The sequence below is a fragment of the Hyaena hyaena genome, unplaced genomic scaffold, assembly GCF_003009895.1.
Source record: "Hyaena hyaena isolate Hyena2069 unplaced genomic scaffold, ASM300989v1 scaffold_1600, whole genome shotgun sequence".
Taxonomy (NCBI): Eukaryota; Metazoa; Chordata; class Mammalia; order Carnivora; family Hyaenidae; genus Hyaena; species Hyaena hyaena.
The window spans coordinates 118970-146164 of NW_024082235.1; the positions used below are offsets into that span (position 1 = coordinate 118970).

Here is a 27195-nt window from a genome sequence, read left to right on the forward strand (position 1 = left end):
AAAAAGAAGTTGTCTATAACAAACCATGTGTGTCTCTTAATTTCTTTACGTACACACAGATTAAACAAAATATTAAAAGTATTATTTTTAACACTTGTGATTTAAGGTGGCAAATGAGGTACAAGGTGTCATTTTAACATCTACTGAAATAAAAGTAGAGAAGCACAAAAAGAAAGAAACCAACAACATTAAGGGAAACAAGGATGGGAATGAATCAACAAATGGTTTTAACACACTTCTGGGAGATTGGGACTGACTGGGGAGTGGCTTGGTGAATCAAACAGGCTGAAGGAGCTTAAGTTTTATAGATGATAGGAGCTACAGAGAGACAAGAGCCAACATGCTCAGCAGATTCCCAGAAAGCCTGGTCTGAATCAAGAGCAAGCTAATGGGACCTGGTGTTAAAATCAAGGGATACACTTGAGGGGTGAGTAAAGCTGCTCCACCAGTGGGCACCTCCAGCTCCCTTCCCCAAACCAACATACAGGCAGATGGCATGCAGGGCTTGCCTCTAAATAAACTGAACAACATTTGGGGAAAGCAAAGACAACTAACCTTTAGTCACCTATGGACAAAACACAGAAGGTTCTTCTGTGCTTATAGAACAACAGGCAAATATTAACAACCTTATAACATGAAAAGGTAAAAATGTAGCTGATGGGGGAGGAAAGGACATGCAGAAGGAAAGGTAAGAATGCTAATACACTGATATCATCGGTGTTGTCACTCATTCAGTGGCCAAATATTTATTCTGAACCCACTGGGTGCAGTTGCTGTTCCAGGCACTTGGCATACAGAGAAAGGAAAAAATCAGACGAACCCCTTACCTTCATAGAGCTTACATTACATTATGCGATTAGTAAGTGAGGCTGCAAGAGATAGTGCAAGAGCTGTTGGAATAAGAAATAGAAGTTTAAATATATTATTTCAAGATATAAAGATAAACAATAGAAAAACTATAAAGAATAACATACACAGAGAAGAGTGGAGTTGACTAAGTGACCTGAATTTTAAGCTCTTGTATATGGGATTCATTAGATGCTGTCTGAAGTGGACAAATCAAAATAGAGCTAAAATCATGATGTCTAGAATTAGGGAGGCAATCGCCAAAACTGAAACAACTGGAAGAGTTCACCTACGAGGTGTGGCGCTGAGGATGAGAAGAGAAGGATGAGAGTGCTATTTTTGCTTTCATCATGTCCTGTTTGTTTTGTTACTATGTGCATGTTTTATATTGATTAATATATATATTTAAAATTAAGTGACTTCTAACAACTGTTAAAAGCAAAGAAGGAAACTCATTTTTCATCCACTAAGTGTCATGGGATTAAGCACAGGTCATTAGAAATGGATTTTCCTTTCTCTTTCAGCAAGTGTTTAAAAATAGATACCATTTCATTGTCTTCTCTTGGCTGTAATGAATGGTGGGTTCCCAAGAACAAGCTCGTGAAGGTAAGTGCTGGAAATGAAAGATAGCTTGTACAGTTCATTTGAACAAAATCATGCTTTCATTTCCCCATTGTTTATCTGTGCTTAGCCAGCAGTATGTAGGAAACTGGAGCTAACATTTACTGAATGCTTATTTTGTATAAAGCACTTTGCATATGATAAGTCACTTAACACACTCAGCAAGCTTATGGTATTGACATTAATTTTCACATCTGATAGTTGAGGAAATTGAATATGAGACAAATAGGGAAGCTTGTTAATGCAACCCACAGGGTAGGTGAAGAGCTAGATTTCCATCCTAGGTCTGTCTGACTCCTAAAGCTGTGCTCTTTCTTCCTCAAACCTTGGTTTTTCCAATTCGGACTTTTTTAGAAAAAGGCTAGATTTCAGTAAAATTCCATTGTAAGTTAGACTTCTTATTACAAGTCAATGTTTTCTTGGATGTAAATTTCTGTAAGTGGCCTATTTTTCTAGGTACCTAGGACATTTAGCTAATGTAAATATTTCAACATCAAATTGATAATAAAAGTACACATCTATTATTTCCTAACATTTGGATCAAAAGAACTTGCAAAGTTTTATTTTCAGGCTCAACCGGTGGTATCCCATCTAGTCCCTATGCGGTCTATTGAAATATTCTTTAATGATAGTTTATCCTTGGACAACTCTTTTGGTCCATTTTATGACCAATTTTGCATACATGATTTCTTGTGTTGCTATTTTCTGCTGGAATGAGGCAATGGTCCTCCCATGAAGCTACTAAGTTATCAAAAAGAGATATGCTCTGGTACCAAGTTAGATGCACATAAATTTGGGGGAAATCATGGTAATAAGAACACAAAAATAAAGTAGCTCCTATTTTGTTTACATATTAGGTGCCCCATGCTGTGCACGCATCACCTCATGTAATCCTCTGCATGTCTGTGTGGCAGATACTGTGATCAATAGTCTACAAATGGAAACTATAACCCAGAGAGTTTTAAGAAACGTGTTCAAACCTGTCACAAACCAAGGAACTGATAGCATAGGGACTTGAACAGTAGGTTTAGGAGTACGCTTATCATATTTCTGAAGTTGCCTGATATATAAGTACTTTTACACATTCTGTCATGCTATCCTTGGGAGACAAGATGGGCAGTTGAATAGTAAAATTAGATGCTGTGATTGATCTGAAGTGGATTTGGATTTGTCTCTACCAATGCCACTGGAGGGAAGTCCCAAGTGATATATATGCTCTATCTTGTTTCGTTCCGTGTTGTTCTTGAAGAACATCTAGAGATGTTCTTGCCATGCTGTTGCTGCCGCTGATTATCATTATTATGTTAGAATATACAAAACCAAAAAGAGGAGAGGGACAATAAGTGAGAATGAGAATCTTAAACAAGTTTTTAACAAGTTATAGCAAGATGAAATTAAATAAGGATAAAATTATAATCATGCTTTTGTCTGAAAAGTTATCCATTCAAATACAGAGGAGAAAAGATGCAGCTTTGTAAGAACTCATGCAAAAATTTGGTCATCTTATCAGTTTCAAGGCTTCATTAACCATCTTTACAATGATTGTTCTCAAATACTTGTCTCCAGTCTGGACCTCTACATGGCTCCAGTCCTGCATATCCAAAAGCTCTATCAATTCCTCTTTTTGGTGTTAACATGTGCAAAAGGCTCCTCAGACACAGCATATCTAAGATTGAACTCTTAAGCCATCCCCTCCAAGCCAGGCCCTTTTCCAATATGCCAAAATCAGTGAGTATTACCACCACCTGTTATGTTGGGAAATCAGGCATCATTGTTGATACCTCTTTCTCCTTCATCCTCTCCTCCCCATCTTTAATTCCTCTCCAGACCCTGTCCATTTTAACTCCTTGAATCTCAGAATTTATCACTCCATCATTACCTTATTGTCCATGGAACTATCATTTCTTGCTTATAGTGTGCTGTGGTCCATCTGGTCTCAGTGTTTCTACTCTAGCCCTCTTCATCCCATTTAACATACCAGCATGAGTGATATTTGCATTACAAAAATGGGATCAGGTCATACACATATCTACCCCCAAGATTAAGTTCCTCTAATGCCTTTTTATTTCTCTCCAACACAGATAGAAATCATGCCCTTGTATGCATCCTCAATCTCATCTCAGCAATCTCCTGCTTGCTCTCTGTATTTCAGTCATACAGGTTGTCTTTCGGTTCCTTGATCACACTGTAGAGTCTCCTGCCATAAAGCCTTTGCATACTTTCTTCCTTCTTTCTGAAATATTCTTTCCTCCTCCTCATTGGTCAATGCCTACTCATCCTTCAGATCCCCCTTTTCAGGTGGCATTTAGAAAATTCTCCCTACTCTCTAGATTGAGATTCTTTTGTTACATGTTCTTATAGGAACATGTTCTGTCCCTGCCCTTTGGAGCTCTTCTCTCAGTTTATAATTCATTCATTGGTTTACACAACACATACTTATTGAGTGTTTATTATGTACCAGCCTCTGTTCTAAATGCTGGGGGTATAGTGATGAATAAAACAGTTCCCTCCTAAGGATCTTCCTTTGGTGGTGGAGGAGATATAAAATAATCAAGCCAACAATAAAATATAAAGTGTGTCCTTTGGTGAAAATGCTACAGAGAAATAAGCATCAGACAAAGAGGATTGGAAGGGCCTGTGTGTGCACAAATATATACTATTACAAGTAGGGAAAACCTGATGAGGTAACATTTAAACTAGATGAGAGAGTGAGCCTTGCATATGCCAGGTAGAGAGAGAAGTAAGGGCAGAGTCCTGCTATAAAAGTATGTTTGCCATGTCTAAAGAACAACAGGAAGGAAGGCAAGTATACTTGAAGCAGATTAATAGGAATGAAAATAGCAGGAGATGATGACGGAGAGAGGGGTCAGGTAAGGAAGGAGCTAGAAGGTTGATGTAAGAACTTTGGCTTTCAGTCTGAGTAAGTGGGAAATAATTATGAAATTTAAGCAAAGGATGTGATCTGACATATGTTTTTAAAGAATTTCATGAGCTGCTGTGTGGGGAATAAACTGCGTGGGGATAGGGTTGAGGGAAGGTGGAAGAAGGGATATCAGTTAGAAACTTGTGTGTACTGACTCAGGCAAGATATGATGGTGGCTTAGTCAGGTTAGGTAGTAACAGTAGAAGTAGGGGAAATGGTCAGATTTGGGATATTTTAGAAAGAAAGCCAACATAATATGTGGATAGATCGTGCATGCGTTACAGAAGAAAGAAAAAAAATCCTAGGTTACATAAAGGTTTGTGGTATAAGTAACTAGAAGGATGGAGTCATCATTTGCTGAGATGGGCAAGTCCGTGAGAGAAACAGATCTGAGGGGAAAGATCCGGAGTCTGTCTGGGCATATTAACTTTAAGATGCCTATTACATATTCAAGTACAGTTAGAAAATAGGTAGTCAGATTTATGAATCAAGAGGTTGGGAAGGAAGTCTGGGTAAGGTGACTAACCATCATGGTTTGCCTGGGACTGAGGAGGTTCGTGGAACATGGAATTTCTGGTTCTAAAACCAAAAAATCCTGGGGCAAACTGGGGTGAGTCTTTTTTGGCATATGGATGATTCCACTTACATAAAGTATCTAAAAGAGTCAAATTTATAGAATCATAGATTGAAATGGTGGTTGCCAGAGGTGGGCAAAAGGAGAAATGAGGAGCTGCTAATCAACAGGCAAAAGGTTTCAGCAAAGCAAACGAATTAAGTTCTAGAGATCTGCTTTACAACATTGTACCTATAATCAACAATACTGTGTTTTGCACTTAACAATGGATCTCACTTTAGGTGTTCTTACCACAATAAAATAAATAAATAAATAAAAATTTAAAAAGAAATTCATACTAATTTCCCCTTAATGCCTTTCCAAGTTTCCACTTCAGCTAATTTTACCACCAGTACCCAGGAACTAAAGCCCCAAATCTGGTGTCCATTTCCCATTACTTCTACCTAGGCCTCATTCTACACATTTCATTAGTTTACTAATCTAAAATATTTCTCAGATATACCTCCTCTACTCCATTCCCATTGCCATTTCTTCAGTTTAGGTTCCTGACATCACACATGAACCAATATAGTAACTTTCTTACTAGAAATTCTACTTGACTCTCCATCCCCTGTAAGCCTGTCTCCACACTGTTGACAATGACCTTTTCTAAAGTTGAAATCTAGTTATTCACTTCCTGGATTAATACTTTTCAAAAGGTATCTATTACCTTCAGAATAAAGTTAAAATCTCTTATTCCAAGGGTCCCTGGGTGGCTCAACTGGTTAAGCGTCCAACTTTGGCTCAGGTCATGATCTTGCGGTCCGTGAGTTCAAGCCCCGCATTGGGCTCTGTGCTGACAGCTCAGAGCCTTGAGCCTGCTTCAGATTCTGTGTCTCCCTCTCTCTCTCTGCCCCTCCCCCACCCCTACTTGCACTCTGTCTCTCTCTCTTTCCAAAAGAAATAAACATTTAAAAAAACAACCTCTATGCCATATAAAATCCTTCATAATTTAGCCCCTCCTCCTTTCCTGGCTTCATCTCCCCAGTCCTGCTCCATTCCATTACACCCTCATTGCATCAATAGCAAACCATTAGCAGATACCCAGATTTGCCAGGCTCTTTCATACCTCCCTGTGTTTGTCATGTTGTTATATCTACCGTTATTTTATTCTCTGTGGCAAAGTCCTGTTCCTCTACCTTGACTTAACTAAAAATGGCTCTTATTCATGAATGTTTTCTTGATCTGTCTATTGGTAAAATGAGACCTTTTAATCCATGCTTACTGTTTTCATAGCACTTGTTACAATGACTAGTTTTCATGTCTACTCCCCATTAGACTGAGCCTATCTGAGGGCAGGATCTATCTCTTATTGTCTTTGTGCCTCATGTACCTAACAGAGCACCTGACCCATTGCAGGTATTCTGTGAATAGTTGCAACATGAGTGAAACTCATCTATATTTCCTAATTTCTTCTCATCAGAATTTCTTAAACAGAAAAAAGGAGGGACAATATAGACAGATTCATTTTTGTCCTCACCTAGCCTGTGATATGAGGGTTTAAAGGACTGTAGAATACAAAGATGAAGAGAGACGGCATGCAATATGCCTTTGGCAAACAAAAATATTTGTGAGGCTCAAGACTAAAAGGATGTGGAGAGCTTAGTTTGGCCTTTGTTTTTTGCCTGGCTGTTTCAACAGGAAGTATGTAAGTTACTAAATACCCAAGAGGAGAAGTTAGCAGATTACAAGGAAGGAAAGAAGAGGCACTGAAACATGGTTCAACATCCTCATGTGCACCCTGCTTCTGGCTTGTTCTGTCAGGGTCCCTGTTTTCCTCATTAGATAGCTGAAGTGTACTGAGTCATGTGAGATTATAGAACCCGTTCCTTGGCCACTTCACACAAACCTCTACACTTTCTTCCTTAAAGTCCGTGCAGTTAAAGAAAAGTGCTTACTCTTCCTGTTTTACTATTCACATTGGAATGAACTCAAAAATAATTTTCTGGCGACAGCTGTTAATAATTACAGAGAAAGCATTTTATGGCTGCGCAGCCAGAGCGCGTTTTATGTCTCAGACAATGACATGTTAGTTAACAGCTTCTTTCCCCACTTTACCCATTTTAATTTTCTTACCTTCAGTTGCATTTTTTTCTATGACAGTCACCACACCTAACCCACTGACCTATCACATGTTCATTTCTTGTTAGCTAAATGCTCCACCAAGTTCAATTCAGACTCTGATCTTTGGTCTCTGAGCTGTTGATTAGTCTGTCATTAGTTGTCTAGGACTTAGTAGGTCAGTCTGAAATTCAGAAGATAGACAGTTGTCTATAACGTTGTCTATTGTCCCCTCCAGTTTCTCTGGGGTGTCTTGAAAATAAGTTATCTGGGTATATGTCATGAAATATACTCAAATTGTGCCTATGGCGGTCTGTTCTACATTCTTGTTTGAAGGAATAAAGAAAACAAATATTTAGTTGTTTCCTTCGTGTCAGGCAATATGTTAAGCATGTCCACATATACTAACTTACTGAAGCTTCATAAAAAAGGCATTATTATCAGATTGCACCAATACAGAACACAGTACAGATACAGAAACACAACTAGACAGAAACACAACTAAGGGTTAAGAACCTGGCCTTGCTGCTGTTAAAACCCATGCCTCTGACAACACATGTATCAAGCTGTAAGCTCATGGTGATTTTCCAGAAGGGAGGAAACAGCTTGAGATGCGACCACCTCACCTTACCCCTTGTCCTTTTCTTAATTCTCAGTCTTCAGTTTGTGGCCACCAGAGTATGGCATCTCTAATGACACTTTGGCATTTGATAAACTGTGTCTGCTCTTTTACTCTTTGGTTGCTTCAGCCTTTAACTCCTGGAAGAGAAGAATGTTCAATAGTGTCATAGTATCAAAACACAGAACTCAGATTCACTCTCGGCTCTGCTGCTTCTTCAAGGCATGAACTTTAATAAGTTCACAATCTCCTTGGGACTCAGTTTCCTTATATGTAGAATGAGCAGATTGAATTAGATGGTTTAAGGCTACTTCCTCCTCTGTTAATAAATTTTTTTTCTGAAAATAATTTTTAACCCAAATTGAGAGTTCATGAAATTTTCATATTAGGATGTAGAAATTATTTAAGCTTTCATTAAGAAAATTAAAAATACAAACTTTCATTGAGGAAACAGAGGCTCCAGAAGTTTATGTAACTTATCCAAAGTCATGGAACTAACAGGTGATTGATCTTAGATTTGAACCGAGGTAGTTACTGGAATACATACATATTATGTATATTAACACATACACCAAGTTCCTCATGAGTGTGATGTGTCTTCTCCAAACTTAACTCTTCTGCTCCAATTTTGTATTCTAGTAGCTGAAGTGTCTATAGCTTCTCCACAGGCAGGTGTACACAGGGTTTCAATGTGTTCCAGCAATCTGGGCCTTTGTTTACATTCATAAGTTCCTTCTATGGTATCTCTGTACTTCCTTTTACCACTCAGATGGCTCCTACTGTTCCTTCACAGCTTAGTTCGAATTTCCCAGTTGGGGTAAATGGTCTTCCTCCTTTATCCCATAGCACATTGTGCATATTTTCATCATCAAATGTACTGCATTTTCTTAAATGTATATGCTTTCTTCTGTCTTCTCCATTAAATCATTAGCTGTTGGCAAGAATGTACCTTTTTCTATTCATATTTGTGTCCCAGGTTCTATCATGTTCTAAAGAAATATTATTTGAACCAAACTGAATGAAATGATGCCAAACATGGGGCTTTACCCTTGTATTTCTCAAGATATTTTCTGAGTATGATTATATTCACATGATAATTTCACAGATAGAGAAATGCAGGCTCAAAATTCTGCCCATGATCCCTCTTCTGGGAAAAGTTATATATGCACATTTCCCTAATGCCTTACTTGCCTTTCACAGTTAAGTTCTCTTCAACCCACGATGCCACTCCAGCTCTTCTGGCTTACATCTCCATCGTGGCCATATTGCAAAATCTAACATAGGCTCCAGTCCTCCCCTTACTTGCATTCCTTGAGTGATCGCTTTCTCCATTTAAAATTCCCTCTTTCCTTGGCTTCTCTAATATACAACATAATGTAGTACACACTCTAGTATTCTTTCCATCCCACGTGGCTAACCCTCTCATTCCCCGTTGGTAGTGCCTCCTCCTGTACTTAGCAGTTGGAGTTCCTCAAAATCAGTCTTGGATCCTTGTTTCTTTCTTGGATCTTGCTTCTTTTCCTATGATGTCTCATCTACTTCCACAATGTATAAAAAAGTACTACATATACACAAGCAACTAGGAGATTGGTTTCTCCAACACAGATTTCCCTTCTGAGCTACAAAATCATATATACACTTATTTGCTGTCCCCTCTTGGTCACCTCCCATGCATCTTGATTTAAACATATCCAAATCCAAGCTCATTTTCTTATCCTTCAAATATACACTTTATCTAGTATTCTCAGTCTCTCATCCTCCATGTTCCCAATTGTTTATGACAGAAATGGAGATGTACCCTTGACTATTGTATTTTTCGTAAGCATGTGTCAGTGCCACCTTGTAGGTGAATCTTAAATCTTTACATTTCTCAATCTTGAATCTGCCACTCTTCTGGCTCAACTGCCACTATCTCTTGGCTGAACTACAGCAATAGCCTCCCATCTGGGCCTGTCTCCCACCCACTCCTGCCATCATCTTGTTTTGTTCATTTCCCCCAATCTTTTCTATTTGTAAATCACTAGAGTGTTCTTTGCAAAATGAAATTTTAATCATGTTATATCCCTCCTTTACACTTTAGAATGTTCCCCATTTCTCTTAAGGTAAAACAGAAAATTCTAACATGGCCTATAACATCCCTGCATGGTCAGCTCTCACTTTTCCATTTCTCCAAACTCTTCCCATTTGGACTCTAATCACAATCATAACTATATCATTATTTGTTTGCTCCTTTTTCATTTTTCTTTTTAAAATATCTTTCCCCCTAAAATGTCCAAGCCTGTTCTATTGATCCCTGAATCATAGAAACCTAAGACAATACCTGGTGCCCAAAAGATAGTCAATAAATATTTGTTGAATAAATGAATGAATCAATTAATTAATAGTATTCTTTTGGTACCTAAAAATAGGTCATCGGGCTACCTGGGTGGCTCAGTCAGTTAAACATCTGACTTTGGCTCAGGTCACGATCCTGCAGTTCGTGGGTTTGAGCCCCACATCCAGCTCTGTTCTGATAGCTCTGAAACGTGCTTGAGATTCTGTGTCTCCCTCTCTCTCTGCTCCTCCCACACTCGTTTGTGCTCACACACATAGACGTTCTCTCTCTCTCTCTCAAAAATAATAAATAAACATTAAAAAAATAGGTCATCCTTCAGGGCTCCGTTTCTGGACAATCTTCCCAAGTCAAGCATTCTTAAGAATTCTTATTTTAAGAATTAGATACAGACATATTATATTCCATATTTTTAACTTTTCTATCATTTATTTATTAGTGTATAACATTCAACTATATGCCAAACACAGGCTAATAGAAGTAAAAGTATAGTAAGTACAGTCAGCAAAAAAGACTGGTAGGTACATAGGAAACTGTTCTTTAATGTTTTAGAACAAAATTTACCAGTTTGAGTATCAGTGTGCTTGGGATGTCTTTCTGAGATTTGAAAGATGATTGCTGTGCCTACTGCTTGGAAGGAGGTGAGCCTGCCCAATTTTTTCTTTTTTTTTAGATTTTTAAAAATCCTTATTTATTTATTTTATTGTTTTTTTTAATATTTATTTTTGAGAGAGAGAGAGAGACAGAGCATGAGCAGGGGAGGGGCAGAGAGAGAGGAAGACACAGAATCTGAAGCAGGCTCCAGGTTCTGAGCTGTCAGAACAGAGCCTGACGTGGGACTTGAGCTCACAAACTGTGAGATCATGACCTGAGCTGAAGTCGAACGTTTAACCTACTGAATCACCCAGGTGCCCCAAATCTTTACTTATTTTTGAGAGAAACAGAGAGTGAGAGAAAAAATATTTATTTTTGAGAGAGAGAGAGAGACAGAGCATGAGCAGGGGAGGGGCAGAGAGAGAGAGGGGGAGACAGAATCCGAAGCAGGCTCCAGGCTCTGAGCTGTCAACACAGAACCTGACTTGGGGCTCCAACTCACTGTCCACCTGAGCAGAAGTCAGATGCTTAACAGACTGAGCCGCCCAGAAGCCCCACCCAATTTTTTCTGCTGTGTCATGATTTTGGACTACAATGATTTTTCAGTGGCTCTGCTGAATGTTAGTCCATTTTTATTGTGATGACTCTAAGAAACTAGTCAAATGCTTTTAGGAAAGCATTGTTATTTTTGGTTATTGTCTTCAGCTTGGCTATCTTGGCTGTCTCCTACAGATATTTTGTTATACTGTAAGTCCCGGTTTAATATTGTAAGGAATTTGACCTATATTTTTGTGAAGCCAGTTATTTCCTCATGCCTGAAGCAGTATAAGTTGATAGAACTCAGCTCAAGAAAGAGTGAAAGATAACCAATATTAGTCATGACTAAATTCCTTCTTGGTCATTACTTAGCTAACCTACCACGGAGCTTTCTTCATTAGGTAACCCTAAGCAGGAGACAGCACGAATGCCTCATATGACTGTGACTCAGCATTTTCAGTGACTCAGCATTTTCAGTGAGCAAGCACCACTGCACTATTGAAAGAAAGTGATTGGCCAGGGTTGTCATGATGGGTAGGAGAGTATCAGGACATATATGTATGTATGTATATTAGAGACAGCAGGCACAAGTGAGCAAGGGGCAGAGAGGGAGAAAGAAAAGAAGAGAAAGAGAGAGGGAGAGAGAAGCAGGGCTCACCCAAAGCAGGACTTGAACTCATGAATTGTGAGATTAAGGCCTGAGCCAAAGTCAGAGGCTTAACTGACTGAGCCACTCAGGTACCCATCAGGGCATATATATTTAACTAAAAGTGAAATATGTCAAAATTTTTAGACATTTGGAACCACTTCGTTCTAAACTGTTTAGAACCAAATTCATAGAATTTGGTTATTATTTGTACACTGTTGTTTGTTTCCATTCCAGAGATATATACCAGTACCCTGGTGCCAAATTATTACTGAGGAGCCAGCAAATGGCAGGCATGAATAAATATCTAGGGTCACATGTGCAGCTATAATTTTCTTTTAATTGCTAAATCTTTCACATGCAGGAAATCAGTACAGTTTGCTTCTGAATATATGAAAACTTATGATTTTAGCACAGCATTAATGTTTTATTACACTAAGAAGTTTGCTCTCCTGGGCTTCCATAAACATTGTGGGTTTTTTTAGGTTGAACAAAATATGTAGCATTAAAGTACTGCAAATTCCTAGACTAAAATCTAAGGCAAAGTTCAAATTGTTTACTCTTTTTGTCTTGGCAGACTGTGTGTGTTTCTACTTAACCACAATGTTGATCCTTTCCAGGTCTCTCCTTTAAATGCTGCTTTATTAAAATCTTTGTTTAAATCTGAGTTAAACTGTTAGAAGGTTTTCTGGGAGGAAAATTAAGAGACTGGACTACGCTAACTTTTGAAAAACATTTTCCAGAATCACCAGTTAATATTACTTAATCAAGAAAAAGCCTTGATAACTAAAATATTCAGTTACTGAGACAGTCTACTTGACTATGTCTTCTAGATAAACTTCTAAGTATTGTAGTTCTCCGAGCTTAAGCCTGCATTATTGAAATCTTGGTAAAATAAACATTTGCCCTTTTCTGTATTGCGTGGGTAGTGGAGAGCTGACACAGTGGAATCTTTAATTCACGCCTGAACTCCTGAAATCAGCCCTAGCTAACAAACACTTCTGACCCAGGCTGTACGGTTGTGTGCATGTGTATAACGTAGACCTTGGGTGACACATGTCCCCAGATTGTGCTTTCTGCATAGCTCAGCCTGACATTAGAACTCCAGGTGCACTAAACCACATGCAATAAAAAGAAAAACCATGGTTCTGGTTGTTTTTTGTTTTGTTTTGTTTTTACATTTCCCGGTGTCTATTTTGGCAACATCTCCAGTGGGAAAAGCACTGCTTGCAAGGTCAGCCCAGGAGCCATTGCCACAAATCTTCTTCCCTTTCTTCCTTTTGGGGCATTCATGCCAAAAAGGCTCAGGATAAAATAGGTTTTCAGAATTTAGTGTGTTTTTTTCCCCTTGGTCAAGGAATGGGAATTTAGAAGAGAGAGACCGCTAAATGAGACCATAACTGTGGCAAGTGCTGAGTGTGCGCCTGGGCACCAGGAGGGGGTCTGAGGAGCAGAAGAAGAGAGGGTGGTTGAAATGAGAGAGGAGGCTGGGTGAGTTCCACAGTTCTCCAAGGTTAAGAACTTTCTCCAAGGTTGAGGGAAAGGAGGAGAAATGGTACAGGGAAAAAACATTTAAAAAGAAAAGGAATCGCTGGAAAGTTACCTGATACACTGTGTCACCCTTAAGATAAAGATACAGTTGTCAGAAATGAAGCAGAAGGCTGTGGAGAGACAGCAAGGAACAGCTGAAGCTCAGAGGCGGAGTGTTGATGAAAGAGGGTTAACAGACAACCAGGAAGGGTATCAGTGATCTTGCAGTGGTTCCCGGGGCACCAAGACTTGGTAATAATGAGCCAGAGGCAGGAGAGGACCCATATCCCATACTTAAGAAAAAGATTATAAAATTACCAATACAGAGTGCATACAAAAGTAAATATTTAGAATGAAAAGGCAAATTACAACAAATAACAATAAGTTAATTATTTTTGTTACTTGCTCTTTGACAAAACATATAAACAAGAGAACTGATTGCCAAGGCTCCTGTTTAAGCTTGGAAAGAGCCTTTAAAAGAGAAAGGCATAAGGCTTCAAGCTTCATTAGTCTCATGGCCATAAGGACACAAATGCCACTGAAGTAAATACAACACAGCATTGCATTTCAAATAGTATCTCAGAGGAGATATGTGGAAGATGATGGATGCCTATGCAATACCAGCTTCAAAATGTTCAGAATGTACTCAGAACACCTCTGACTTCTTATAACTTATAATTTAAAAAATTGTAACGCTTATTTATTTTTGAGAGATAGGGCATGAGCAGGGGAGAGGAAGAAAGAGAGGGAGACACAGAATCCACAGCAGACTCCAGGCTCTGAGCTGTCAGCACAGAGCCTGACACAGAGGCTCTAATTGACAAACTATAAGATCATGACCTGAGCTGAAGTCGGACGCTTAACCAACTGAGCCACCCGAGTGCACCATAATTTTTTATAAAATTTAAATAAGACCATGGATATGGAGATGTTTTAAAAACTTGTAAATTTCTTCCCCAACTTAGGTATTTATTTTCTTACTTCCTGAAAATCCTATTATATCTCAAATATTTATCAAATTTATCTAGGACATCAGTGAGCCTGTTTATTTTTACCTGCACAAGCTCCTTAGAATATTGTTTTATAATTACTCTACAGTAGTACCTCTCGTTTTTTCTAAAACATTGTTCTTTCAGCTTCTATGTTTTATATTTGAGAAAATAACACTGTTTTAGTCACCATTTAAAAATGATTTATGCTTTCATCTTTCCAGACTCAAGTTCTAATCTTTGCTATCATTTTATTTTGGTAAGTCCTTAATTCCTTTGATAATTTACAGTTCTCATCTTTGTGCTTTCTCAAGACTAATCCTTGTGTTTTTTAAAGTGCCTGGCCAGAAGCGAAACATATGTGGAACAGAAAAAAGTGTCACAGCTTTATAAATCATTTGTATGTGTGTGTGTGTGTGTGTGTGTGTGTGTGTGCGCACTTTCCAATCCAATTCTCCTGCTGTATATGCATAGCATTGGATTGATTGCTGGAAATAATGGGCAGATTTGTTTCAGTTTGGTATCTCTTTTAGATTCCCTTAAGAAGCAGTCAGTGGGATCATAGGAGAAATTTGATCAGGATAATCCAGGATGCAGAGGAAGTTTCAAATAGTGGGCAAAGGTACTCCACGTAAAGGGAGAATTGATGAACAAAGCATATAGAAATTAAGAAAGGGGACTGTAGTCTGAAAGAAGCGTTTGAGAGACCACTGCATGGCAAGTATGGCCACGGAACAGGGAGCAGTGGTTAACTGACAAGATAAGAGGTTATGGTCCTAGAGGACTAGCAGGAAGTCGCGGCTGCTCTAGGTTGTTATAATGGAGGTGGAGCTGTACCTTGTAATTAGATCAAAGGTTTCTCATTTGATGAGTGGCCAGTGTGGGATGGAGTAGGAGGCCAGCACGCTCAAATAGAAAGAACCTGTGTGGTAGAGATTAGAGAAGTAGTTCCCAGCCCTCTCAGTACAATCACCTCAAGACTTTTGATACATGCCGATGCCCTGGTGTCATAAGCCAATTGCATTAGAATGTGCAAGTGGACGTAGGCATTGGCACGTTTTGAAAAATTATCAGGTGACTCTGGCATGCATTCAGAATTAAGAACTATGGGTTGGGCACTGTTTCTAAACTGGAGAAGGTTTCATAATCCTGCTGATACAGGTAGCCTTACTCCTTACCAATTAAATTAGAACTTTTGGGAGTGAGATCTAGGCATCATCAGTTTTTATTATTTTTTATTTTTTTTTTAATATTTTTTATTTATTTCTAGGAGAGAGAGAGAGAGAGAGAGAGAGAGAGAGAGAGAGAGAGAGAGAGTGAGCAGGGGAGAGTGAGAGAGAGATACAGACTCTGAAATAGGCTCCAGGCTCTGAGCTGGCAGTCAGCACAGAGCCTGACGTGGGGCTGGAACCCACGAACTGGGAGATCATGACCTAAGCGAAAGTCAGACGCTTAACCGACTAAGCCACCCATGCGCCCCTAGGCATCATCAGTTTTTAAAATGCCCTAGGTGGTTCCAATGCACAACCAAATTTAAGAACTGTTGGGCTAGAGGGATTGGATCCTGTGATCTACTGTGGATTCACTGTGGATACAGTGAAATTATGTTGTGTGATAGCCTTTGTGTATTAAAATTATACTTGCTGCCTTTAAGGCACCGAAAAGAATCTAAATACTGCTGTTTGTCTTTGTTCTGATTCTTCAGTGCACCCTTCTAATTTAATGGAATTAGAATAACAAAAATTTGAAAACTAGCAGAGACCTTAGAGAAGTAACCCAGATCCTTTTTTTTCTACATGAGGAGTAAGAGGCCAAGGAAGGGTAATAAAATTGTTCAAGATCACTTGCGTAGTTAATAACAGAGTGGGATCCTCTGACTCAAATATTTTTCAATCTTCTTCCACAATGCTGGCTACATTACAGCACTTAGTTCTGAGATGCCAAGTGCTAGAAGGAATATGATTTAATTTATACAATCTAGAAAGTAGATGAAAAAGGTTAATGTGAACCTGTCCACAAAACTTTGGAACACTAGAAGGAAAAGCTACCCTGGAAGCATAAAAAAATTATTTTAAAACAAGTAAATTAAATTAGGTTTAAAAAAACTTAACCCCCAACATGGCTTTTCTAAAGTTACTGATCATGAGAATCCTTCAAGCTATAGACACAGTTATTGGATAGCCACTCTGTTTATTTAGGAAAGCTAGAATTTGGAGGTACTTTAGACTTGGAACCCAAGTACTTGGGTTCCCTAAAGTTATATGCTAAACTATAAAAATAAAAAGTTTCACAATCAGTACCTAGACCCTCCATCACGTAGCCTTCATGTGTTTCCATATCCTCTGAGTTAGTCCAATTCCTGAACTAATCCTAACCTTGGAAAAGTCAGAACAGAAGCAAATCTCTTTGGGGGATAAAGTTAACTGCATCGGATTATATTCTGTTTGTTAAACGTGCACCTTCCTTGTGAGTTTGTGGACTTAAGTTCTAGTTTACAAGCCTTGCAAAAAATACAGTGGGCACCCCCCCCGCCCCCCACTTCCCTCAGGTGATATCCTTTGGTTGGTGCTCTATCACCAGCTTTCCTGGCCGATATCTTTGTCACTGGCTATGGTGAAAACACTGGAGCATGCTGGTCAAGCCTAAAAGTGACTTGAAGAAAGGAAAGTGAATGCATTACATCACAGAACTGGGATTCAGAAAAGTCTCCATGGACTGAAACGAATGGCCAAAGTCTAAGCAGATACAATTCAGTGGGGAAAGAAGAACACAAGTCTCTATACTTGGACACATTACACGGTACAGAAGGGAATAGTGCTCTTTCCTTTAAAGCACTTGAAGGGCTATTATTGAAGGGTTTCTAAGCCTAAGGCCCATAAACTATCAATTTAAACTGCAATGCCCCAGAAATTGTCAGCCATAGTTTCTGGGGATGGGGTCTGTAATGTTGATTAAATGCTCAAAATAAGAAAAAAACAGATTAGACCTAAAAGTTTTAATTGGAAAAAATAAAAAGGAAGCTACAAACAGATTTTATCTCCACGTGGGAAAGAAATTTCTCTGTTAAAGCTGTCCAAAGACAGAATGAGCTACCATGGGAAGTTTCAAATTTCCAGAACATTTGGCAAGAATATCATAGAGAGGATTTAAGCAACAGAAGGTTAGTTGGAATGTGTTGTTATGTTTCTTTAACACAAAACTGTGTACATGAAGAGAATGCCTGATTACAACTAACACGAAGGCTGGCGGAGTCAGGAAGCCTCAGGAGCATTGATGCCCTGGACCACAAAGGCTATGGCAGGAACTGTGGGTAATGGGGCTGCCTTCTCTAGGCAGATGCTGGGTCACAGATTGTTCCAGCAAAAGGCATCCTGATGTTTTTGTTTCCCTCTGAGGGAGGACTTACTCTACAATGGGTTCATTTATGGTGTCTGATAGACAAAATACAAACTGTTACTATGGGGAAGTAGATTGAGAAATAAAGTGTGAAGGTATAGTGGTTCTGAGCATGGACTGTAAAATTAGGCTGACTGAATTACCCTTCTCCCTGTTTACTAGCTGTGTATGACTTTGCAGAAGTTATATAGGCGCTCTGTGCTTCCTTTCCTCGTATGTAAAGTAAAAACAACAGTAGTAGCTACAACCTACATGTAGGTCGGAGAATCAAATAAACATAAAAGTCATGTAAAGAAATAAAAATGGTGATCAAGGGGCACCTGGGTTGCCCAGTTGGTTAAACATCTGACTCTTGATTTCTGCTCAGGTCATGATCTCACAGTTTTGAGTTCAATCTCCATGGCTGCGAGCTAAGCATGCAGCCTGCTAGAGATTCTCTCTCTCTCTCTCTCTCTCTTTCTCTTTCTCTCTGTCTCTCAAAATAAATGAATAAACACTTAAAAATGGCAATCAAAATTGTCAGCTCTACTGTTGTTTTTTTTCTAGTTACTAGTTGAAGATAGCTGAATTTATTTATTTACTGTGTGATGTAAGGAAAACTCCTTACCTCTCTGGCTTCATGTTTCCCACCTATAAAATAGTGACTACCTTTATATTAGACAAAGACAATATCTCATTTAATATTGCCTTTAAGAACTAAAAGAGTAAAAGTACCCTGGAAGGTCTGACTAAGGTAGCAGAGTACAACAATAATTTTAAAAATGTATGTTTGTCTTAGAATATTAATTCTTAATTTGGAGGCAATGCTTTAGATTAGGTTTTGAAATCACCAGCAAGATAGACTGATCTAGCTTTATTTGAGCCTTGACCATGTAGGAGTCTACTGCCTCTAGAACTCAACGCAGAACTTTTAATTTAGAATATCTGAGAGAGGATTTTTTTTTTTTTTATCTGTAGATTTCAAGTGCTTCATAGCAATTCCTGATTTGGCTCCCAGCCAGAGCTGGGATTCCCAGACCTAGCCAGGAGCTCTGTCTCCCCAGCAGTCAGAACCCTGGACGCTTCCTAACATGACTGACTTTTTACTGCTGGAATGTTTTTGCAACAGGGAGTGCCTGTTGCAAAATTGGCTAGGGAGATTCATCATGCTTTTTAGTCTATTTATAAAGTGGTTTGTGTTTGTTTGTTTTAAAGTGAGCCCCCGTATGTATTTATGTGTAAGGCTGTATAACCTTTCATTAATAACTGATGAAGCCTAATGTAAAGGGTGATAGGTTTTTGCTTTTAAATTTAGCTGTAAATGCTAAATGAGTAGAGGAGTAAATACACATCAGTATAGCCTCTTTGTTTTAGACTCTACTACTTCGAGGTTTGTGGTAATTGACTGGACTTACGTGTACACTTGCTAAGTCAGTCATCTTCTTTATAACATAACTTAATAGCATATTTGAACTTTTAAAGATTTAGAAGAATAGCTCTGAAGCAGCTACTGAAATTCTCATTATAAATTACTCTTATCTATTCATCACATCTTTTCTGAGAGGAATTAGAGACTTGAGAAATTGACAAGACCAACCTTCAACTGAGTTCTTGGCATTCTTTGAAAAAATGATTTTATCAAGTTTTTACCTTCAGCCTAAGCTTCTGGTTTTGTTTTTTTTCCCCCTTTCTTTCTTCACCTGCCTATTCTCCTTGGCTGCTCTTTCAGTTTATTACTCATGCGAAGTATATGACAGCTAGTTTACACTGTTGCAGATATCAGATTTTCCTCAAGCAGTTTAACTTCTTTTGGGGTGTATTAGAATCTGCTTTCTATGTACTGGGTTAAAGGTAAAAGAATCAAGAAGGAAATAGTCCCTCATATGCCTTTCCTTCATTACAAGGAAACCTTTCTGTGACAGCCCTCCCAAATCACACCAGTCTGGAGCTATACAAGAAAGAACCTCTTAGTCCTGAACCCATCCCCTTCTCTCTGAACCCACAAGCTCACTGAACCTCTGCTCCCTCTGGTATATCTTCCATTTCTTCTCAATAGTGCTCCACCGTTTGAAATTTTGCTGCATGAACTTTTTGTTTCTCGAAGCTAACAAACTATTTGGAGACCATTTCTCATCTTGTGGTCAAGAACAGAGGCTCTGTGACTTCAGTCAAATCCTTAGATACAAATTTTTTAATGTTGAAACAGTTTGAATTTAGGACTAAAGTCCAGTCTTCAGATAACTACAAAGTCAGGGAGAATGAGCCCTCCCCTTCTCTTGCATACCTGAATATCTAGCCATATTGGCTCTCTAGTGTTCCCTGATCACATCCCCATGCCTTTGCCTGCCCTGGAAGGCCTCTCCCTCCCTCACAGATGTGAGGGATCTGGCGCCACATGTGAGGGGTCTTCAAGGCCTTTTTCTTTAGGATGCAGCTCAGCTTTACTCCCCCTAGAAAACGGTCCTGTTTGCTGTCCTCACTGCACTGTGGTAGATCCTCCCCTCACCATCACCTACTTGTATTCTCATATAGTCATCTTGCTTCATGCAGATGAGATCCCCGCCCCACCCCCCCCATAAGCTCCTGGAGAGCAGAGAGCATTTCTGGATTATAGCATCTAACACAGTGCATGGCTAGAGATACCATGTCTTCACTATAAATTTGTAGCATGAATACATTTGTGGCATGACTGAGAGCATTATAAGCATCAGACCATTCTATAAAAAATAAACAGATCCCAGAAATTATAAATGTAGAGAGGTCATTGTTGGTTAATTACACTGAAATAAAAGAGAAAGTTAAGATTAAAGTAAGAACAACATACAATTTTATATAACGTTTCTGTATGTCAATAAATAACTTAGATTACCTAGTCAGAATTAATACAAAATATAAAGAGTGAAAAATATTTTTTAAGCAAATAGACAAAATATCTCATATTAGGCTTTAAAAATATGATCTGGTAGAGATTTGTCTTCTTTCTCACTCCAGCTATGTGACAAGAATTGTCATGGCTTCTGAAAACAAAAAGTTTCCTTCTGAAACACTACCTCTAATGTGAAACAAAAGAAAGCATTATATTTTTTCTTTTTTAAATTGTAATTAATTAATTAAATTTATTTATTGTTTAATTTGCATCCAAGTTAGTTAGCATACAGTGCAACGATGATTTCAGGAGTAGATTCCTTAATGCCCCTTACCCAGGTAGCCCATCCCCCCTCCCTCAGCCCCTCCAGCAACCCTCTGTTTGTTCTCTGTATTTAAGAGTCTGTTATGATTTGTCCCCCTCCCTATTTTTATATTATTTTTGCTTCCCTGTCCTTATGTTTTGTATCTTAAAGTCCTCATATGAGTGAAGTCATATGATATTTGTCTTTCTCTGACTAATTTTGCTTAGTATAATACCCTCTAGTTCCATCCACATATTTGCAAATGGCAAGATTTAATTCTTTTTGATTGCTGAATAATACTCCATTGTATATATACATACCACATCTTCTTTATCCATTCATCCATCATTGGACATTTGGGCTCTTTCCATACTTTGGCGATTGTTGATAGCGATGCTATAAACATTGGGGCTCATGTGTCCCTTAGAAATAGCACACCTGTATCTCTTGGGTAAATACCTAGTAGTGCAATTGCTGGGTCATAGGGTGGTTCTATTTTTAATTTTTTCAGGAACCTTCATGCTGTTTTCCAGAGTGGCTGCACCAGTTTGCATTCCCACCAGCAGTGCAAAAGAGATCCTCCTTCTCCGCATCCTCACCAACATCTGTTGTTCCGTGAGTTGTTAATTTTAGGCCTTAGGACAGGTGTGAGGTAGTATCTTATTGTGGTTTTGATTTGTATTTCTCTGATGATGAGTGATGTTGAGCATTTTTATCATGTGTCTGTTGGCCATCTGGATGTCTGCTTTGGAGAAGTGTCTGTTTCATGTCTTCTGCCTATTTCTTCACTGGATTTGTTTTTTGGGTGTTGAGTTTGATAAGTTCTTTACAGATTTTTGGATAGTAACCATTTATCTGATATGTCATTTGCAAATATCTTCTCCCATTCTGCCAATTGCCGTTTAGTTTTGCTGATTGTTCCCTTTGTCATGCAGAAGCTTTTGATTTTGATGAGGTCCCAATAGTTCCTTTTTGCTTTTGTGATAGTGCAGAATCCCTGCTTGGGATTCTCTCTCTCCCACTTTCTCTGTCCCCACCCCCACCCCATCTCACTTTCTCTCTCTTTCTTAAAAATAAATAAATACATCTTTTTAAAAAGTTAAATGTGTATGAGTAGGGGGAGCATACTTGAAAACCTAACTTTTCATTTCATTCACAAATGTAAGCTTATGTAAAAATGATTTTTAGTCCATATATAGAGATAGATAGGAGTGCTAGAGTATGGAATTTTAATTCCAAAGAACATTTTCAAAAATTATACGTTCCAAGTAGTCACTCCATCAAATCACAAAGTGCTTCCTTGTCGTCAGCATTCCGGTCACAGGATTCCTTGCCCTGCAGTCCTCAGGAGACCATGCAGACTTGAGCCTGGCTTCATACCCTGGCGCTGACGTCAAACAAAGTGGAATAAAAAGAAAATATTCTCCACTCATGTGTGTTTGGATTTGAAGGTGACACATAACATCTTTTTCAGCTGTGACTTTTATAAATGGTGTAACATGGGTAGGGTTTGAGGAAAGACAGGGAAGGAGAAATAAAGGAAAACTGAAGGATGTACATCCTCTGGGACGAAGAAGCAGTAGATGAAGTGCAGAGAGGGTAATGACACAGGGAAGGCCTTACTTTGCCTCACAACTTAAGGACTGCACCGGCTTTTGAAACTATTGCTATATGTTGAGTTTAGCTGATATTGCCACCTCTCAATGTGGCCAATTTGCACTTCTTATCTTCAACATTCTCTTACAAGAAAGACTGATTTGAAGAGTCATGGTGGGCAGGGAACTTGCTGGCCCTGAGTTCTGTTAGGAAAACTGTGGAATTTATGGTGAGTCCCACCCTCCCTCTGGACACTTAATGCTTTCAGGTGACTCTTGCTTTTAGTTTCCTTTCTTTTTCCCCACCGGGATGGCCCCAAATATTGTCAGATTTTCTGCGATGCTTTATCCTATACATCTTTTCTTTATAAGTGTGTGACTGTATCTCTTAAGTTATGGATAAAAGTGATCTAATTTATTTCCTTTCCCTATCCTTCAGCATCGGTAACTTCACCCACCACTCCCTTCTCTCATCCTATCTCCCTAAGGAAATCCATCCCTTCCCCCTTGAGGACTTTGTTCAGCTACTGGAGGCCTCACATTCTACACTTTGTCTCTTCCCTCAAGCCAAAAGAGACTAAAAGAATCTTCCCTTGGCTCTGCCTCCAACTCAAACCTGTGCTTTATCTCTCTTTATCCTTTTGACACAAAATTCGTGTAAGATCTATATTGTCTATATTTGCTCTCCTTAACTTCCAGATTTCTTCTTTGCAAATTGACTTCTATCTCCACAACTCCTTAGCAAATGCATTGGTTAGGATTACTAGCAACTTGGTAGTTGAGAAATCCAGAACCTGGTTGTTGTTGTTGTTTTTTTTCAGTTTTCATCTTCCTCGACTTCTTTACAACAACTACACTATTGACCATGTTTTTTCTTAGTTTTCTTACTGATTTTACTGTTCCTTTCTTGGTTTCTCTCATTCTTTCTACTTCTTCATAGTACGTGTTTTTAATCACCCAGGATTCACCCGGGATTTACTTGTCATTCTTTCTTCTCCACGTTCTCTCCTTGAGTTAGTCATTCCATGCATTCCCATGGTGTCAACAGTTATCAGTGCTCCATCAGCTACCAAAATCAAATCTATTTCTCCCACATCAACCCCTCTTTTGTGCTCCATTTATGTATCACTGACAGCAGCTTTGTCATATATATGACTCCGGGGAATTTACAGAAGTTTCTGTACTTTCAGTTTTTTTCATGTGTAAAATGTTTCTGTAAGATTACAAAACATAGCATTTCTTATCATGTTTTGGGAATGATAGAGGCCAATGGAATTTTTTTTATTACTAATAAATGTTTTTTGAACAGTAAAGGTGAAAAGCAACTTGTGTGGATATGCTGGGGGTGGTTGTGGAGGACGCTAATAGAGGTCAAGCAGGGGAAGCACCACATTTTGTTTCAGGATGAACTAATGCTGTGGAATAAATACACAGTGTGACTATGCCCGTGACAAACATGAAGATATCTCAAAGATGAGAAAGCAGAACTAGTCCTAAAGTAAGCAATTTAAAATGCTGAGTTTTGTTCTATTTAAATATCAGGAACAGAAGACATTATCTTGTATTTTCTGTTGGTGAATTAGGGTTTTCCTTAAACACATTTAGAAGTATTACCAAGTAACAGATTGTATATTATCTATCATCTAAATAGTGTAAATCAAACTGTTTTGAAGAAATACTTTTCTCAGTAATTTGTTACACTGAACAAGATTGTAAAAACGTACTTATTCGTCAGTTTAACAAATCTTTTCTGCTAATCGCTCTGTGTCAGGCATAGTGGTTATTTTAAGATTATTTTATGATACAAATGCTTGCCTCAAGAAACTTAAAAAGAAAGCTATAAAACTAGATAATACACATGACAGACACGTTCAACAGGTAAGAAGAATCGTTTTGCTCAAAGCAGTCAGCAGAATAACCCATGACTGGGGCTTGTCTCCTGTAGTCAAGTGGGCTCCAGCAACTCAGGAATGTTGATGACTTCCCTGCCCCATCTCTCTCTGGGTCAATGTCCTAACATAATCAATGGCTCATCTTAAGATAAAGTCTACCCTATTTTCTTCCTCCTCACCATTAACACTTCTTCTTTCTATACCTTGGTCCCATGGACTGATCTTGCGACTTCACCAAACCATATCCACTCCCTGCACCCACTTTTATTATACTGCTGTTGAGTTAGGCACATTCTAAAATCTTATAACTCCTTGGACAGTTTTAAGATCTGTAGTTTGAATGTTCTGATCTCAGGTCTCAGGACAGTCTTTGACAAGCTGAAGATGTTGAAGACAATTAAAGTATTTGCTTGAGTCGTTGCCTTGATTAATAACAAAACCATGTGAAAGGTAATCTGGGATTTTGAAGTTAGAGGTTAAAAAGGATTATTATTTCTTTCATTCTTAAAAGGCTTAAGAATGAAACGGTATATCTTCCAATGTTTGATTAACTGACTCTGTTAATTAGATATGATAAACTCAAGATCAAACTAAGAGGAAAAAATTAGTATTTTACTTTTTAACAGGTTTTGAACCTTCTGGAGTAGTTGAAACTCGTTTGATATAGAAATCTTATAAAAAATGAATCAATGCTCCTTCAATTTGGGCAAGACTTACTGCTGGTATTTGTTCCCATGAACAAACATCCTCTTGTGAAGGAAAGGCCAATGTTTCCTTCCTTTCCAAGGGAACTGATTACAGTGACTGTTTCTATTTTAGTAAGATATATAAACACATTTGAATGACAGCAAAAAGCAAAACATAGCACGGGTGGTGATTCAGCAAAAATGAGGATGGCCCTGGTCAGCGAAAACAATTGAGACTTTTCTCATTAGTGCCATTTCCACTAACTCTCAAAAACATCACTTTTACAGTTGGCCTAAGAAAAAAATTAGATTGTTTATGAAAATCCCCTCAATTTCAAGCTGATGGTAGAATCATAACAAATATGACTCATAAGGAGGACATTTCCTGGGAATGAGATAATAATTCAGCATTTGGTCAGATATTGCCTTTCAGATAACATTCTCTGCCCAGTTTGAGGTTTCTGTGTTTTGGACTCTAAACTGTCAAAGTCAACGTTTTCATACAAAAGAATAAAGAATGGAATGACTTTTCAAATATATTTCATTTGGAGCCTGCATGCTTAGTCTGTGACTATGGCAATGTATTTGCTGTCTGAGAATTGTTTTTAATTTCAGAAAATTAATTAATTTATTTTTTTTTTTACAAATAGTTTATTGTCAAATTAGTTTCTACATAACACTCAGTGCTCATCCCCAAAGTGCCCTCTTTCATGCCCATCCCCTCCTCCCCCCCACATCCATCAGTCCTCAGTTTTTGTCAGCATTCAAGAGTCTCTCATGGTTTGCCTCTCTCCCTTTCCCCCACCATTTCCGCCCTTCTTCTCCCCCTTGTTCCTCCGTCAAGTTCCTCCTAATCCTCCTATACGTGCAAACATATGGTATTTGTCCTTCTCTGCCTGACTTATTTCGCTCAGCATAACACCTTCAAGGTCCATCCATGTTGCTACACATGGCCAGATTTCATTGTTTCTCATTGCCATGTAGTATTCCATGGTATAGGTAAACCACATCTTCTTGATCCATTCGTCCGTTGATGGACACTTAGGCTCTTTCCATGTTTTAGCTATTGTGGAGAGTGCTGCTATGAACATTGGGGTACATGTGCTCCTATGCCTCAGCATTTCTGTATCCCTTGGGTAAATTCCTAGCAGTGCTATTGCTGGGTCATAAGGGAGTTCTATTGTTAATTTTTTTCCACACTGTTTTCCAGAGGGGCTGTACCAGTTTACATTCCCACCAACAGTGCAGGAGGGTGCCCGTTTCTCCACATCCTCGCCAGCATCTAGAGTTCTCTGATTTGAGAACTCTGATTTGAGCCACTCTGACCTCAGAAAATTAATTTAATAAAAACTAAGGCAACTTCATTTTACTTCTCACTCTCAAAACAGGTAAAATCCACCTGTGACACTGATACAGGGAGACAGGGTCAGGCAATGCTGGCAGAATAGGCTTTCCGTGTTCACAAGAGTAAATATGCCCATGGTGTAACCAATCTAAGAAGAAGTGAGACACTTTGCCAGGAGGATTTATTGGAAAGTTATAGTCTGATTGTTCATTCATTCAACAAATATGCATTGACCATTTACATGTTGACACAGCCTCTGCCCTCACAAAGCTTTCAGGGTTTGTGAAAGTTGCAGAGATCATCAAGTAAACAGGTGTAACCAGGATAACATTTTGAAAATGCTAAACAGATGTAACTTTAATTCCCATTAAATCATGATACTCTGAAGTTCCCTACCATGTATGCATACAGGTGGACCATACAATCCAGACTTGGGCTAAGGAGGTATTGTTATAAGGATGAATAAGGGCTAGGGGCTAAATAACATTAGGCAAAAGCACAAATAAGTGTGAAATCCTGGATCTCCGTGAGAGCATTTGAGGAACTAAAAGAAGTTTAGCATGGCTGGAGAGAGGAAAGAAATGGCAATAGAAAAGGGTGGTGAGCAGAAGCTAGATCATACAATGCCTAATAAACCCTATTACTATATATTTGGTGTATTTGAAGAATTGAAAAAAGGCTATTGTGGCTAGACCATCTAAGTGGAATATTTAAAATCATCAGTATAAGTGGTATGCAATTTGAACATTCGAATTTAATGAATTCAACGAGTTTCAGGAGGTGTGAAATAGCCAAGGATGTTCGTCCCTATGATCCAATTT

General features: G+C 38.6%; 1 pseudogene; it reads left to right on the forward strand.

Annotated features, from left to right (window-relative positions):
• Positions 1–1421: 1421 nt before the first annotated feature.
• Positions 1422–27195, forward strand: part of LOC120226134 — a 57209-nt pseudogene continuing 31435 nt past the window's right edge.